The sequence below is a fragment of the Zootoca vivipara genome, chromosome 10, assembly GCF_963506605.1.
Source record: "Zootoca vivipara chromosome 10, rZooViv1.1, whole genome shotgun sequence".
In the NCBI taxonomy this organism is placed as follows: Eukaryota; Metazoa; Chordata; class Lepidosauria; order Squamata; family Lacertidae; genus Zootoca; species Zootoca vivipara.
In genome coordinates this window covers 56,956,569-56,968,963 of record NC_083285.1, presented here as the reverse complement: position 1 = coordinate 56,968,963, position 12,395 = coordinate 56,956,569, and the positions used below count along the sequence as shown (strand labels likewise).

The window sequence follows — 12,395 nt, the reverse complement described above, 5'->3', positions numbered from 1 at the left end:
TCTTCCCCCATCTTTTTGCCGCCTCTTCCACCCCATTTCCCCTCTCCTAGCAACCTCCATGATATTAGGTCAAAGGCTACAGCAGGGTTGTAGCCTGTCCATGAACTCTTTGCTTTCCTCGATAGAGAGGGATGTGTTATTGTGTGTATGGAAACTATCCTACCATACAAAGGTAAAATTTACTTCCTGGCCTGTCCACCAGTGGCATGTGGCCCCTGGAAGGTTACCCAGAAGGGAATGTGGCTCTTGAAGTGGGAAAGGTTTCCCATCTGTGCCTTAGGCTCTCCTCTGCTTGGAAACCCTGGTGAGAGCAGTCACAAAGATGCTCCCTTTGGCAGGCTGCTTGTCATTCACCAAGGCCCTGAGAACGGAGGCTATCACAAAAACTCAGGCTACCTTTGCTACTCGAGGAATGCTGCCAATTTCACATCCTTCCTCCAGGTTAGGGATGGTTGACTTCTGGTCATCATACATTTCTCATGTTTTCACCCATAATTTCATTCCACTCTGTTTCCACATTCATCTGATATATATATATGCAAAAGCAAAACTCCTTCCAAAATACATATTTCAGTGAGTATTTTGACAGATGAATGTCCAGGAACTGCAAAATTTGGAGATGTGGAAAATCTGTTGGATGCCTAAGTCCCGAGCTGCACATTAGTCCAAGGGATCCTGATAAGGCCATTTCATATAGGAATTCACAAGGACAAAATCCCTCAATTGTCCCTAGATAAACTTTCCGCCTCCACATTCATATTACTTGGAAGGAAAGAACTCCATAAATGCAAACTCCTGGGGAAGTCCAGTTTGCTAAAACAAAAACAACCATTGAAACCAATAGACTTCAAAAGCACTGCGTGTGTTCCACAGAAGTGCTGGAGCTTGTACAGAACACAGCGTTCAGCACCTTGAAAATCACAGCCTTCGTTATTTTAATGATAGGAAAAGCCCTGTTCAAATATTCTCATTGGGTAGAAGGAATGCAGAGGAGGGTGATGGGAAAGAAGCGTGGGACCACACCACTGGCTCTGCCCATGACCTTCACATGTAGACCCATAGACCTAAAAAGGAGCACCTCTGTGTCTTAGTAGAGCTATGCGTGCACAGATACTCCATGTGATAAGGAACCCCAACTGTGCACAGTCCCCCCACCATGTGGCATTTCTGCACCATAAAGCTCTAGAAGTACAATATAGGGTGCCCTTTGCAGACCTTCAGATCTATGCAAATGGCGCACAGTAATGAGGGAGGGAACACCAAAGCAGTTCCTTGTAGATATGGAGAAGGTCTGAGCTAAGCTGCAATTTCTGTGGCACCCAACCAGAAAATGAAGAACTGGTCAGAGGTGAACACTCAGCTTGACTCAAAACAGTTATTTATGAGCTTTCTTTTTCTAGCTCTGGAGACTTGAGTTCTTTCCCAAGCCACGCCTGGTGCTAATTGCTGAAGAGCTGCGAGGTTTCTTGGAGCCTAAAAACAGCTTCTGGATCGCAATTGCCTGCGATTCAGACAAAAAACAGGCAGTGTTTTTGATGGGGTTGCGGATCACGCATGTGAACAATCTTCCATCACATTCTGAGCCAGATAATAACTTCTAATTTAAGCTGTGCTCGATTTGAAATACATCCAAGCATTACGAGCTGGAGAAATTCATATTCCAAACCAGGTGACAAAGATGTTTGGCGAGATATTACTGAGAAGAACCTGGTGGACTGTCCATTAAGAGGGATGCAGACCCAATACACAAACCAAAACACGCCTCTCCTAAGAACCCGCAGGGTCCACTTTCATCGTCGATCCATTAGTACCCACATAACAGGAAAATAATTGAAAACACATTAACGTCCGCAAATACTAAGGATTTTTTGCAAACCAAAGTTAATATGAACAACACATTCTGACCAAAGTTAACACTATACAAGGCATACGATCTGAAGAGAAACCAGAGCAAGCACCATTCTAACTCCCAGTGCTATAGCTACAGCCTTGTGACCCCTTCCCTCATCTTCCTCCCAAATGCTTTGAAACAGAAATAATAGGAGGGAGCACACAGCTCGACATTGAAGGGGCATCTTGGTGTGATGCAGAGGACCCACACTCAGGATCTTCACATTTATTTATTTATCTAAACTTAATAACACATGTGATTCGGACTGGGATTACAGTGCAGGATGTGGAAGAGATAACTCTCCGTGTGCCAATATGCCATAATTTCACACACACACCCAGTTAAAATCACCACTTGCCAAGGCTGAGCTGTAGGCAGCAGTCAGAGGGGAATAAGAGATAAGCCCACATCAAAGGGACAAAGGGATCGCACCAAGAGCTGTGCAGAAACGTACCAGAATTAGGAAAGCATTGTTGCTCAGGCAAGGCTTCAGAGCAAACAGGAAGTTTTTTATAGTCCTTCCTCGCCAGCTTGGGTGGGTGGAGCCAGTCCAGAACCTTCACTGCCCAAAAGTTCCAACCTGCAGTTCTTAAAGGCAACCACACACTGAGCCAACAGTGTTGCGGTACTGGCACATACACCCCTCCCAATTTGCTATTTGCCACACTGGGGGGGGGCGCATACTGATACCTGCAAAGAGGTTGCGGAAGGGTTAAATGTGAAGAATGACTACAAGTGAGATAATGCTTAACCCTTCCCCCACCAGCACTATGTCGCTGATCCAAATTGGAGAGAGAAATTTTCCTGATTCCATAGCTGCTTTGGCCCTTAATTATTACAGAACGAAGCCTTTATTGTTTTATTAACAACCACCTCCAGAAACAGAAAAAATGCTACCCCCCCCCCCCATTTCTGGCAACCGAAGCTTTTCTGTTTGTATAAGACCACATCACTTAAGTGTCCAATTTTTCCCCCTCTTTAATTAAGGGTGCTTCCAGCTGAGTGTGAATCATAGGAAGGGCCCCCCACATGCATGCATTTGTCATAGAGTCCACACAACATCGTCAGCATATTTCATCCAGATCAGGGGTGCCCACTTGAATAAAATATTGGTGGAGGCAGGTAAGCCCTGCCCAATCGATTGCATGACGCAGTGTACACACACCATTTGAATGGCAATGCCCATCAACATGGGGGTGTTTGCAGCTTCCTCAAAAATGTTATTGGGGGCCAAAGATCCCTCAGCCCCTATGAGTTGGCTCCTATGATCCAAATATCCAATTTCTGGGGAAAGTTGGGGGAGGGAGAGCACACTTGTTGCCAATGACCCGTTTGCAAATTAAGCACCTTAAGTCAATCCCTTTCTGCAACCATCCTCATTTACTCACTTGTAAATCAGATCCACTGCAAAAATCAGCTGAAGTAAGGATATTAAATTATGCTGCTTCAGCATCCGAAGTGCCCCTGTTGCATTTGCATATGCACCTGGCCTGTACACAACTCTCTGTGCGGAAGATTAAGCTGCATACGGACAATGACTCGGTGTTAAAGTGATCCGCTCCATCTTTCTGCCAGAAGCCAGGAGTGAAAGACTGGACTGGACCACTTCTCAGTTGCCCCATTCCTTGTCCAGATGCTCATGTGGAAGGAAATAAGTTTTCCCCTTCATGATTAATAGGAGCTGGGGGGGGGGGTTGATTTGGAAATCAGCTGGAGAGCAAAGAGCTAAAACGTCCACTGCCTTGGTGCGGCAGCCCTGATCCCCTATCAGGAGTCACATCACAACTTAAGGAAATGTGGTTGGGATTTCCACACCCAGAGCTCATGCCTAGTTTGACCAAGAGACTGATTGGGTAGGTTGAAGGCAACAGTGGACCCTAGAGACAACATTTACAAGGCACTGTTCTCCCTTATAAGTTGTAAGCACCACTAAAAGGAATTGGAATTTAAAAGCAGCATTGCTTAATGAACTGCATGCTGTGGCAGTCCTTATGAAACAGACATGATTCTGAAGTTTGTGTTATCTATTGCATATTTTGTTTTGTTGACAGTTTAGATCTCATCCATTGTTTCTTGGGCAATTTCGCACATTGTTCAGGGGGAAACCCAGGCTTACCACCAGCCAACTGCAGGTCCCTCCCAAGTGTAATTGTCTAATTCAAGTGCTTGATGCATTCCCACATTACATTTGTAAGTTATATCTAAACTGTAACGTGTGAAGTGGACCTAAGGGCCTTTCCCTGCATTATGGGGCAGTAAACCCAGGTTTGCGACTGGGTATGGTCAGGGAGCTGCCTCTGTGACAAGTGTATCCAAGTGATACAAAGACTGCCCAACACATGTCTGATTCACACATTACATTTTTAGGTGTCTACCGAAAGAATGTGAATGTGTGCAATGGCCTTATGAAAAAAAAACACATCCTGGGAGAGCACACCTTTCCTGTATCTCAAATTAATTTAAAGGTGTTTGCTCAGCAGAGATACCTGGTGGCTTGTTAAGAGAGCTTTCCCCTACATAGCCCCTTTTCCAGGGCAAAAAAAGATCCACAATGAACAAAAATAAAATATAGGCACAGCCACATACCAAGAAAAGGAAGCTTGGGCTACCAAAAAGAATGAAAAGAAAGCCATTTTGTTCAACAAAAGCAAACAAACACAATATGCCCATGCATTATCTTTGGTTTTGGGTGAAGGATGTTGTCTCCTTTAAACATTTCCACCCCCTTTGTTCCCATTATTACTAGCTTCAAGAGAAATTCTGTGCTTTCCAAAATATCATCGCCTTCTACTCCCAAAGTCATCAGAGCATGTCAGGAGTGCTTTAAACATAGAAAGTCTGCTTCCCGTCTTTGCAGAGCGACAGTCTGGCTCACCCACCCACACTCACTTCATTATCAGCCAGTTTTCCCCTTCATGTTCCCCACCCATGAACATTTATTCTGTTAACCGGAAAGGCTCCCTCATAAGAAACATCCTGGCAATAGGCAACATTACATGTGGAAGGCTAAAAACTAAAAACGGATGGAGACTACTTTCAACAAAGCTCCTCTTTTATGAAAGACAGTCGGAGCGAGACATCTGTTTCAGCAACATAACAAATCCATAACATTAACCAGAGCTTTGCCAGGTCTGTGCTAGTTGCGTTCTCTCTCTCGCTGCTAAGCTTTTCAGAGCCCAGGTTTTGGACTCTTAAAAAGGCGGGGCGGGCTGGGGAGCAGAGAAGCTAGTTTCCAGTTGTGCAGCTTTTCTTCCTCAAGTTTTAAAACAAAAACCCCATGCTTTAAAAAGGAGATTAGCAGCCCTGTTACAACGGGAGATAAAACACCCCATCTATGGGGTAGTTGTTACCCGTCTCCCAATGACAGACAGGTAAGAAATCCTGCTGGACAGAGTCTTCATTCTGTGCAAACATACTTACACGTATACAATAAAAAAACGTAATTCCAGGAAACATCAGGCTCTGGCATCCCTCCTCCGTTAATTCAACGCTGAGCATCATTGCAAAGCTGCAAGACACTCTTTGCAATACCTCTAATGCTTGCTTTGCGTTTGTTTTAATGGGAATGCTCCTGCAAAAAGTGCAAGTGCAAAAAGGGGGGGGAGCCCTCTTGATTTATTTATTGAGCCCTTACCTCAGCGGCAGAAACTGTTCTCAGACCGATCTAGGCAATGAGGCTCTGGCTGTTTTCCGGCGGCGGCGGCGGCAGCAGAGCATAAGCAGCACCCAGGCAGTTTAAGCCCCGCAAGCCCTAGTCCATGGAACTAAACTCTCTCCTTGGCCCCTCCCAAAAGTCAGTGCTAAGTGAATACATATCCCTTATGTTTAAAATTGGCAGCCAGTGGTATGCATTGTCCTCAATTTATTCTAATAAGCAGCCAATGGCTAGGCTTCAGCCAAAGGTGGGGTCAGCCAGCCTGAAGGGATGCCTGTCATTCCCTAGGCACGCTCAGGAAGCCACTTATAAGAAAACCAAGACCTAAAAACCTCCGAAAATTCGCACAAGCTGCCAAAACTGTCTTGCTCCATGCCCTTTTTTGGTTATCCTTAGCAGGGCCTCTGAAAGTAAATCCTCTGTCAGGAACAATCATAAGAAATGTTAATCTTGGAGAAAGAGGCTCTCTTGTTGAACACAAATGGAGGGTGGTTTTTTGTGTATTTTTTTTTTAAATGAAAATTTATTGGAAAAATGGGGTGGGGGGGAGAGAATCGGTCTCTGCATATTTACTGATGCATTCATTTTGGAGAGGAGGAGGTGGGATAAAATTAAAAAGCAAGGCATTCTCTGCAAACAAAATACAGCGACACTGTATTTCGGGAATGAATACCAGATGTTTTAGAAGTATTTCCTTTATCATTTCAAATCTGCTAGGAAAGGAAAGTGGAGGGGAGAGTGAAAAAGATGAGTTAGCGGGCTTTGGAAGCATTTTGCAGAGAGAAGGAAGCATTTTCAGTTGCATGTGCAACTATTAAAATACGCTGTTTTCTCTTTTTTTAAAAATAACTCTATAGTCCTTGCATATTTCTCATGGCATAGTTGTTGGGTTTTTTTTAAGACAACAACAACAACAACTCTGATCTGTTGAATTGTATCTTTCTAAATATCTGGCTAGCTATTCCAACTATTCATCTCACTCTCCTACAAGGAAGAGCCCCAGCTCAGTGACAGGTTCATGCTTTTTCATGCAGAAGGTTCTCCCATAGCTGTCAAGTTCTCCCTTTTTTAAAGGGAAATTCCCTTATGCTGAATAGGCTTCCTCGCGAGAAAAGGGAAAACTTGACAGCTATGTTTTCTCCCCTTCAATCCTTGGCATCTCCAGTTAAAAGGTTGATATAGCACATATGGATGCAGAAGAAACTCAATTCCGGTGACATTTAAAGCTGAATCTATCAAATTCACACTTTCTGAAACAATATGCAAAACCAAAACATAGGAGTCCTTCAAAATTCACACTCATCTGAGTTTTATGATGCAGTTCTCCAACAAATGTTTACAAAAATTCACACATTGGGGAAGTGGATCTAAACAAACGTAGGCACTAGTGAAAATAACCTAGAAAATGCGTAATATTAGGGGAAATGCAAAGTTTTTCTCTGGGCCACACTTTCAGCCACACCATTTTTTTTTATTGATAGAAATCATGGGGGAACAAAAAGAAAACTCCTAGAGCAGTGCTTGATTGACAACATAGAACACCAAAATACCATTATAAAGAAGCGTCTTACATACTGTATTGTACCTTCAGTAGGTATACAAACTCAATGAGAGGTGTGAGCTTGCTTTTGCCGAGTAATCTCATTTATATTAGACCTAATATTCATTTGAGACAAATGAACTCTCATCTCTTCATCAACACAAAGAAGCCTTCTATTTGTCAGACCTGAAAATCCCTGTTTACAACAATATGGGGTGGAGAACTGTAGAAGATTAGCCACTGCTATTCTCCAGCATTCTGTTCGAAATGTGATTCTGTCCTCACTCTCATTTTGAACCAATATCTATCCATATTATAGTTACAGGTAGGTAGCCGTGTTGGTCTGGCATAGTCAAAACATAATAAAAAAATTCCTTCCAGTAGCACGTTAGAGACCAACTAAGTTTGTCATGGGTATGAGCTTTCGTGTGCATGGTATCTGAAGAAGTGTGCATGCACACGAAAGCTCATACCCATGACAAACCTAGTTGGTATCTAAGGTGCTACTGGAAGGATTTTTTATTTTTTATACATATTATGTGAATTAGAAAATATTTTTATACTACAAGCAACTCCCTATTTGCTTGAGGATTGCATTCCAGGTTGCTGCATGTGTCAGTGGTCATGCATAAGCTTAATTCGCCCCCTCCCTGCCCCATTCCACCCTGTTCCACACCCTTCCAGGGCCGAAAGCAGCGTGCACATCAGCAGTTGTGCATCCATCGGTTCACACGCGAAATGGTCACCACTTGTATGCTACACTGGAATGTTTAAATGTCACTTTGAATCTTCCCACCTGCCATTCTCTCCTGCCATGCCTTTTGAGACCCACTGTACTAGAGAAAAACAAAGACCCACCGTACTTCCAGAAAAACATCTACTTCTGCTTCATTGACTATGCAAAAGCCTTTGACTGTGTCGACCACAGCAAACTATGGCAAGTTCTTAAAGAAATGGGAGTGCCTGATCACCTCATCTGTCTCCTGAGAAATCTCTATGTGGGACAAGAAGCTACAGTTAGAACTGGATATGGAACAACTGATTGGTTCAAAATTGCCACAAGCACCCCTGGGCTGAATGGCGGGAGGCCCTAGGATCCCAGAGGAGCTATGTGGAATGGTGAGATCAAGGAGAAGCACAAAGGGATGGAGGAAATATAACTGAGCTGGAGTGCCTTAACACCAAGCCTGGAAGCTTGAGATTAATGATGAGAATGACAAAGACTTCGGGATATAGCGTCCCATTCAAATTCTCACGGTGAAAGGGAGACTCTTTATTTGCAACTTATATACATCAAATGGAGTGGTTTGAGAGTGCCATGATGCCTTAGAGCCTTGTGGTGTAGTCTGTTGTTTTCCTTTATTAAGAGAAATGCCAGTATCGGATGCTGCTGACCCTTCCCAGAGGCCGTCACTCCTTAGCCACTCAAGCAAAGGTTTGTTGTGGTTGAAAGCTTTCCTAAGAGGGGTCCACAGTTCAAACAGTGTTTGAACAGACCCTGGCGTGATCACAGTTCACAGACACTCACCACCATTTGGCTGTGAATAGCTGAGTGTTTAAAAAATGGCCAGATACTTCATGTTTGGCTGCAGAAAGAACAACCTTGACATGTAATTTTGTTTCACTTGGAACCAGCACAGTTGTGAGCAAATGAGCCCTTCCACCCAACCCAAAGGTGTTTCTTCAAAGAAATGGAAGTGCTGTCTAGGGGAGGAAGGGGAACTAAAACAATCTAGAAAGCACCCAGTAGGCAATCATGTGAGACAGTAAATCAATCTCTCTCTCTTTCAGTTCAGCCCTGCCCAGACCTCAAACCTGAGCTATCCTCAAATGACTCCTCATGCGTGGCTCAGTGGGTGGAGTAGAGCTGCTACACAACTTCCCAGCAGGTAAGGTGAAGTGTCCTCAGAGGAAATGTCTCCTCATCAGTGGCTTACTGGGTGGGAGAGAGGGGGGGACAAGGAGGTCGACACTGCAAATGCACCAGCAAGATTGTCATATTGGCTCTGCCAATGTGTTTCCACCATGCCAGCCTTCCCACCCAGTAAGCAACAATGACCCGCCTGCCTGGAAGCTAGCATAGTTTCTCTGCCCCATCCAGGTTGGCTGGCCAGGCCAGGACAGAGGAGAGGAGTGGCTGCTAGATTGTCTCAGGAAGGGGTCCAGTGGTCAGTACCTGAGTCGGGAGCACCCCTGGAAGAGGATTCTAGGAAAGGCTCGCAGGATATTCACCCCTGCTCCGGACAATGTGTCTCATATCCATAGCTGCCAAGTTATCCCTTTTTTACAGGGATTTTCCCTTATGCTGAATAGGCTTCCTCACGAGAAAAGGGAAAACTTGGCAGCTATGCATATCTAGAGCAACTCTCTCAGCATTACCACCCCTGCATGACATGAGGGAGGGTGCCTCTCTCTTCCTGCAACAGCAGCAAAGACCATGATACCATCAGAGACACATAGGGCACAGATCAACCTGATGCTTTGACAGAGATGGGATGAAGTAAGAGTGGAGTCAATCACTTGATTGCTGTGAGATATTTCCTAAGTGACTTAACACCAAACTGCAGCCAATCTATGGGTTTTTTCCTCAAGAAGTGGGGGAGCGGTCAGGCATTACTTCATTGTGGACTCTAATCCATGAAAGCTTGTGCCATAAAAAAAGATGGTGGAGGTGTTTTAGGATGACAGTGGCCTATCTCCCTCAGTGGCTGTGCTTCTCCCTCCACTCCCCAACTAGGGATGCTGAAGAAATTCAATTTGGTTTTCATTTTAATAAGAAACTACCAAATTTGCACTTCTCATGAACCGAAACACAGCTATCTTTCAAAATTTGCACTTTTATTAATTTTGCGATAAAGTTCTCCAACCAAATAATGTATACAAAAATGCATGTATTACCAGAAAATGTGTATAAAATGCATAAATTAATGAAAATAACACAAACAATGCATTATATTAGTGTATACTGCTTCCAAGAAAGTGTGCATTATTCAAAATGACATAGAAAAATGTGTTTATTCAGAGAAATTTGCACTAAAATGTGGGTGGGTTTTCATGAGGGTTTTTAAAAATGCAAACTGCTGCAGAAATGTGAATTTAAAATGGGGGGGGAGATGAGAAACAGAGGGAACTGAAATTAAAAGATCCAACCCTATCCCACTCCACCCCCCACCCCAATTCTGACTTCTGGCCTAACTATAGTCGTACTTTGGAAGTCAAACAGAATCCGTTCCAGAAGTCCATTCGACTTCCAAAACGTTCGGAAACCAAGGAGCAGCTTCTGATTGGCTGCAGGAAGCTCCTGCAGCCAATCAGAAACCACAGAAACCCCGTCAGACGTTCAGGTTTCAAACAACATTTGCAAACCAGAACACTCACTTCTGAGTATGCGGCATTCGGGAGCCAAAACGTCCAAGTACCAAGGCGTTCGGGATCCAAGGTACGACTGTAGTTCCACGTCACATGCACACACAGAAAGCCCAGCTGAATGACATCTATCAGCAAATTACCTAATCCAAGGCATAAGCAAAGTCTTGCTAGGCTTGAAGCTTGCCAGTGGAATTTACCAGTAAAGAGCACACTAGCCATCATAGCACATATCCAACATTTATTTTTATTTTATAAAAAACAAAATGCTCTTGAGAAGTATAACTACATTTTTTCAACCTCCAGCCTTCCCTTGATGAATGTGAACTTAATCCATGCTCATAAATAATTTTAGTATGACATTTTATTGCTTGTCGTCATTCCTGCTGTCACCACTGCAAACCCCCTTGAAGTACACAAAACTTTCATCTATACTCTTGAAAAGGTTATAGCCCAGACCAGCTCTAGTACCAGCTCTGCATGTAATAACCACAGCAGATTCTACACTTACGGTGTGAGCCCAACTTCATAACTTGCCCTGCACATATCCATACTACAACCGGGGGGGGGGGCTTCATATGAGCTGCCTTTTCTGTTTCTCAACTTTTCGGTTCCGCAGGCAATTAAGAGTAAACTGCCCCCCTCCCATGGTCTACTGACGTTTGGTCTTAATTCTGTTGCTTTTAACTTTTTGTGATTTTACTGTATGGTTTTATATTGTTGCAAACCACTGTGGTGTATTTCTATGACGTAGCGGAATATAAATATTTTTATGAGGGTTTTTTTTTTATAAAAAAAATCCACTGAAAACATTTATCCATTTTGGTATGTTCTTCGGCTTATATCATACTCATCCCCACAAACAGGTATAAAACAGTTGTACAACACGAAGATCATTGGCAACATCTCAAGCACAAGTCAATTGCTACCACGCAGATCTGGCTTTTCCCAATTCAAATGAAGCACTAAGAAGGAAAGGAAGGAAGGAAGGAAGGAAGGAAGGAAGGAAGGAAGGAAGGAAGGAAGGAAGGAAGGTTACAATATTTTCAAATTAGGCAAAGATTCCAATTAGATAAAAAGGTAGGATTTGAGAAGGAAATGTCAAAATTTGGGGAAATTCTGCTAGAAGGGAAGGGAAAATATATTAAAAATCTATACGAACTGATATTAGAATGGGAAACTAAAGATGAAATGACGAAAGAGACGATGATTAAATGGGCCAAAGATTTTGGGAAAGATATTACAATTGACAGATGGGAAACTTTGTGGAGGCGAGATTTGAAATATATATCAAATTATGATCTAAAAGAAAATTTTCTGAAAATTCAATATAGATGGTATATGACACCCACAAAATTAGCAAAAATGTATAAAGGAATAAGCAACACGTGTTGGAGATGCCGAGAAGAACCGGGAACACATATGCACATCTGGTGGCAATGCAAAAAAATTAAAAGGTTTTGGGACGACATATATAATGAATTGAATTTTTTAAAAAAATATTCTTTCAAAAAAGAAGCCGAAATGTTTCTATTAGGGTTATTAAGTAATGAAATAAAGGCAAAAGATAGATTTTAAATTATGCATGCGACAGCGGCTGGCAGACTACTTGTCGCAAGAAATTGAAAAAGTGAAAGAATACCAAAAAAGGAGGATTGGGTGGAAAAGATGATAATATATCAAAATTTATCAATCAGAGCAGGTAGGGTAAAAGGCATAAAGGAGGAAAGTTTAGAAAAAAGCTGGAGTATGTTCAAACAATACCAAAAAAGACAGATAGAAAAAAAACCAATCTTTTGGCAGATATATAAAAGGCACAAAAAAGGATATAAAAGAAAAATAGGGAGAGGGTGTGTGTAAAAAATTAAGGAATAATAATAGACCAGAGTAGAGGGTGACTGGAAGTCAGGTTTTTTTTGGGGGGGGAGAATAGAGGGTTCAAG

The 12,395-nt window shown here is 42.8% G+C and overlaps 1 protein-coding gene across 8 annotated transcripts in view; it reads right to left on the bottom strand.

Moving 5' to 3' along the window:
* CALD1 (caldesmon 1) overlaps nt 1-5,842 on the bottom strand; it is a 184,163-nt gene extending 178,321 nt beyond the window's left edge. For 4 of the 8 annotated variants that reach the window (XM_035127489.2, XM_035127500.2, XM_035127490.2 and 1 more), the window contains exon 1: nt 5,526-5,842. The gene's annotated coding sequence lies outside the window, so the exon portion shown is untranslated. The other 4 variants (XM_035127503.2, XM_035127504.2, XM_060280022.1 and 1 more) reach the window with 2 other exon arrangements.
* Nucleotides 5,843-12,395: the final 6,553 nt, after the last annotated feature.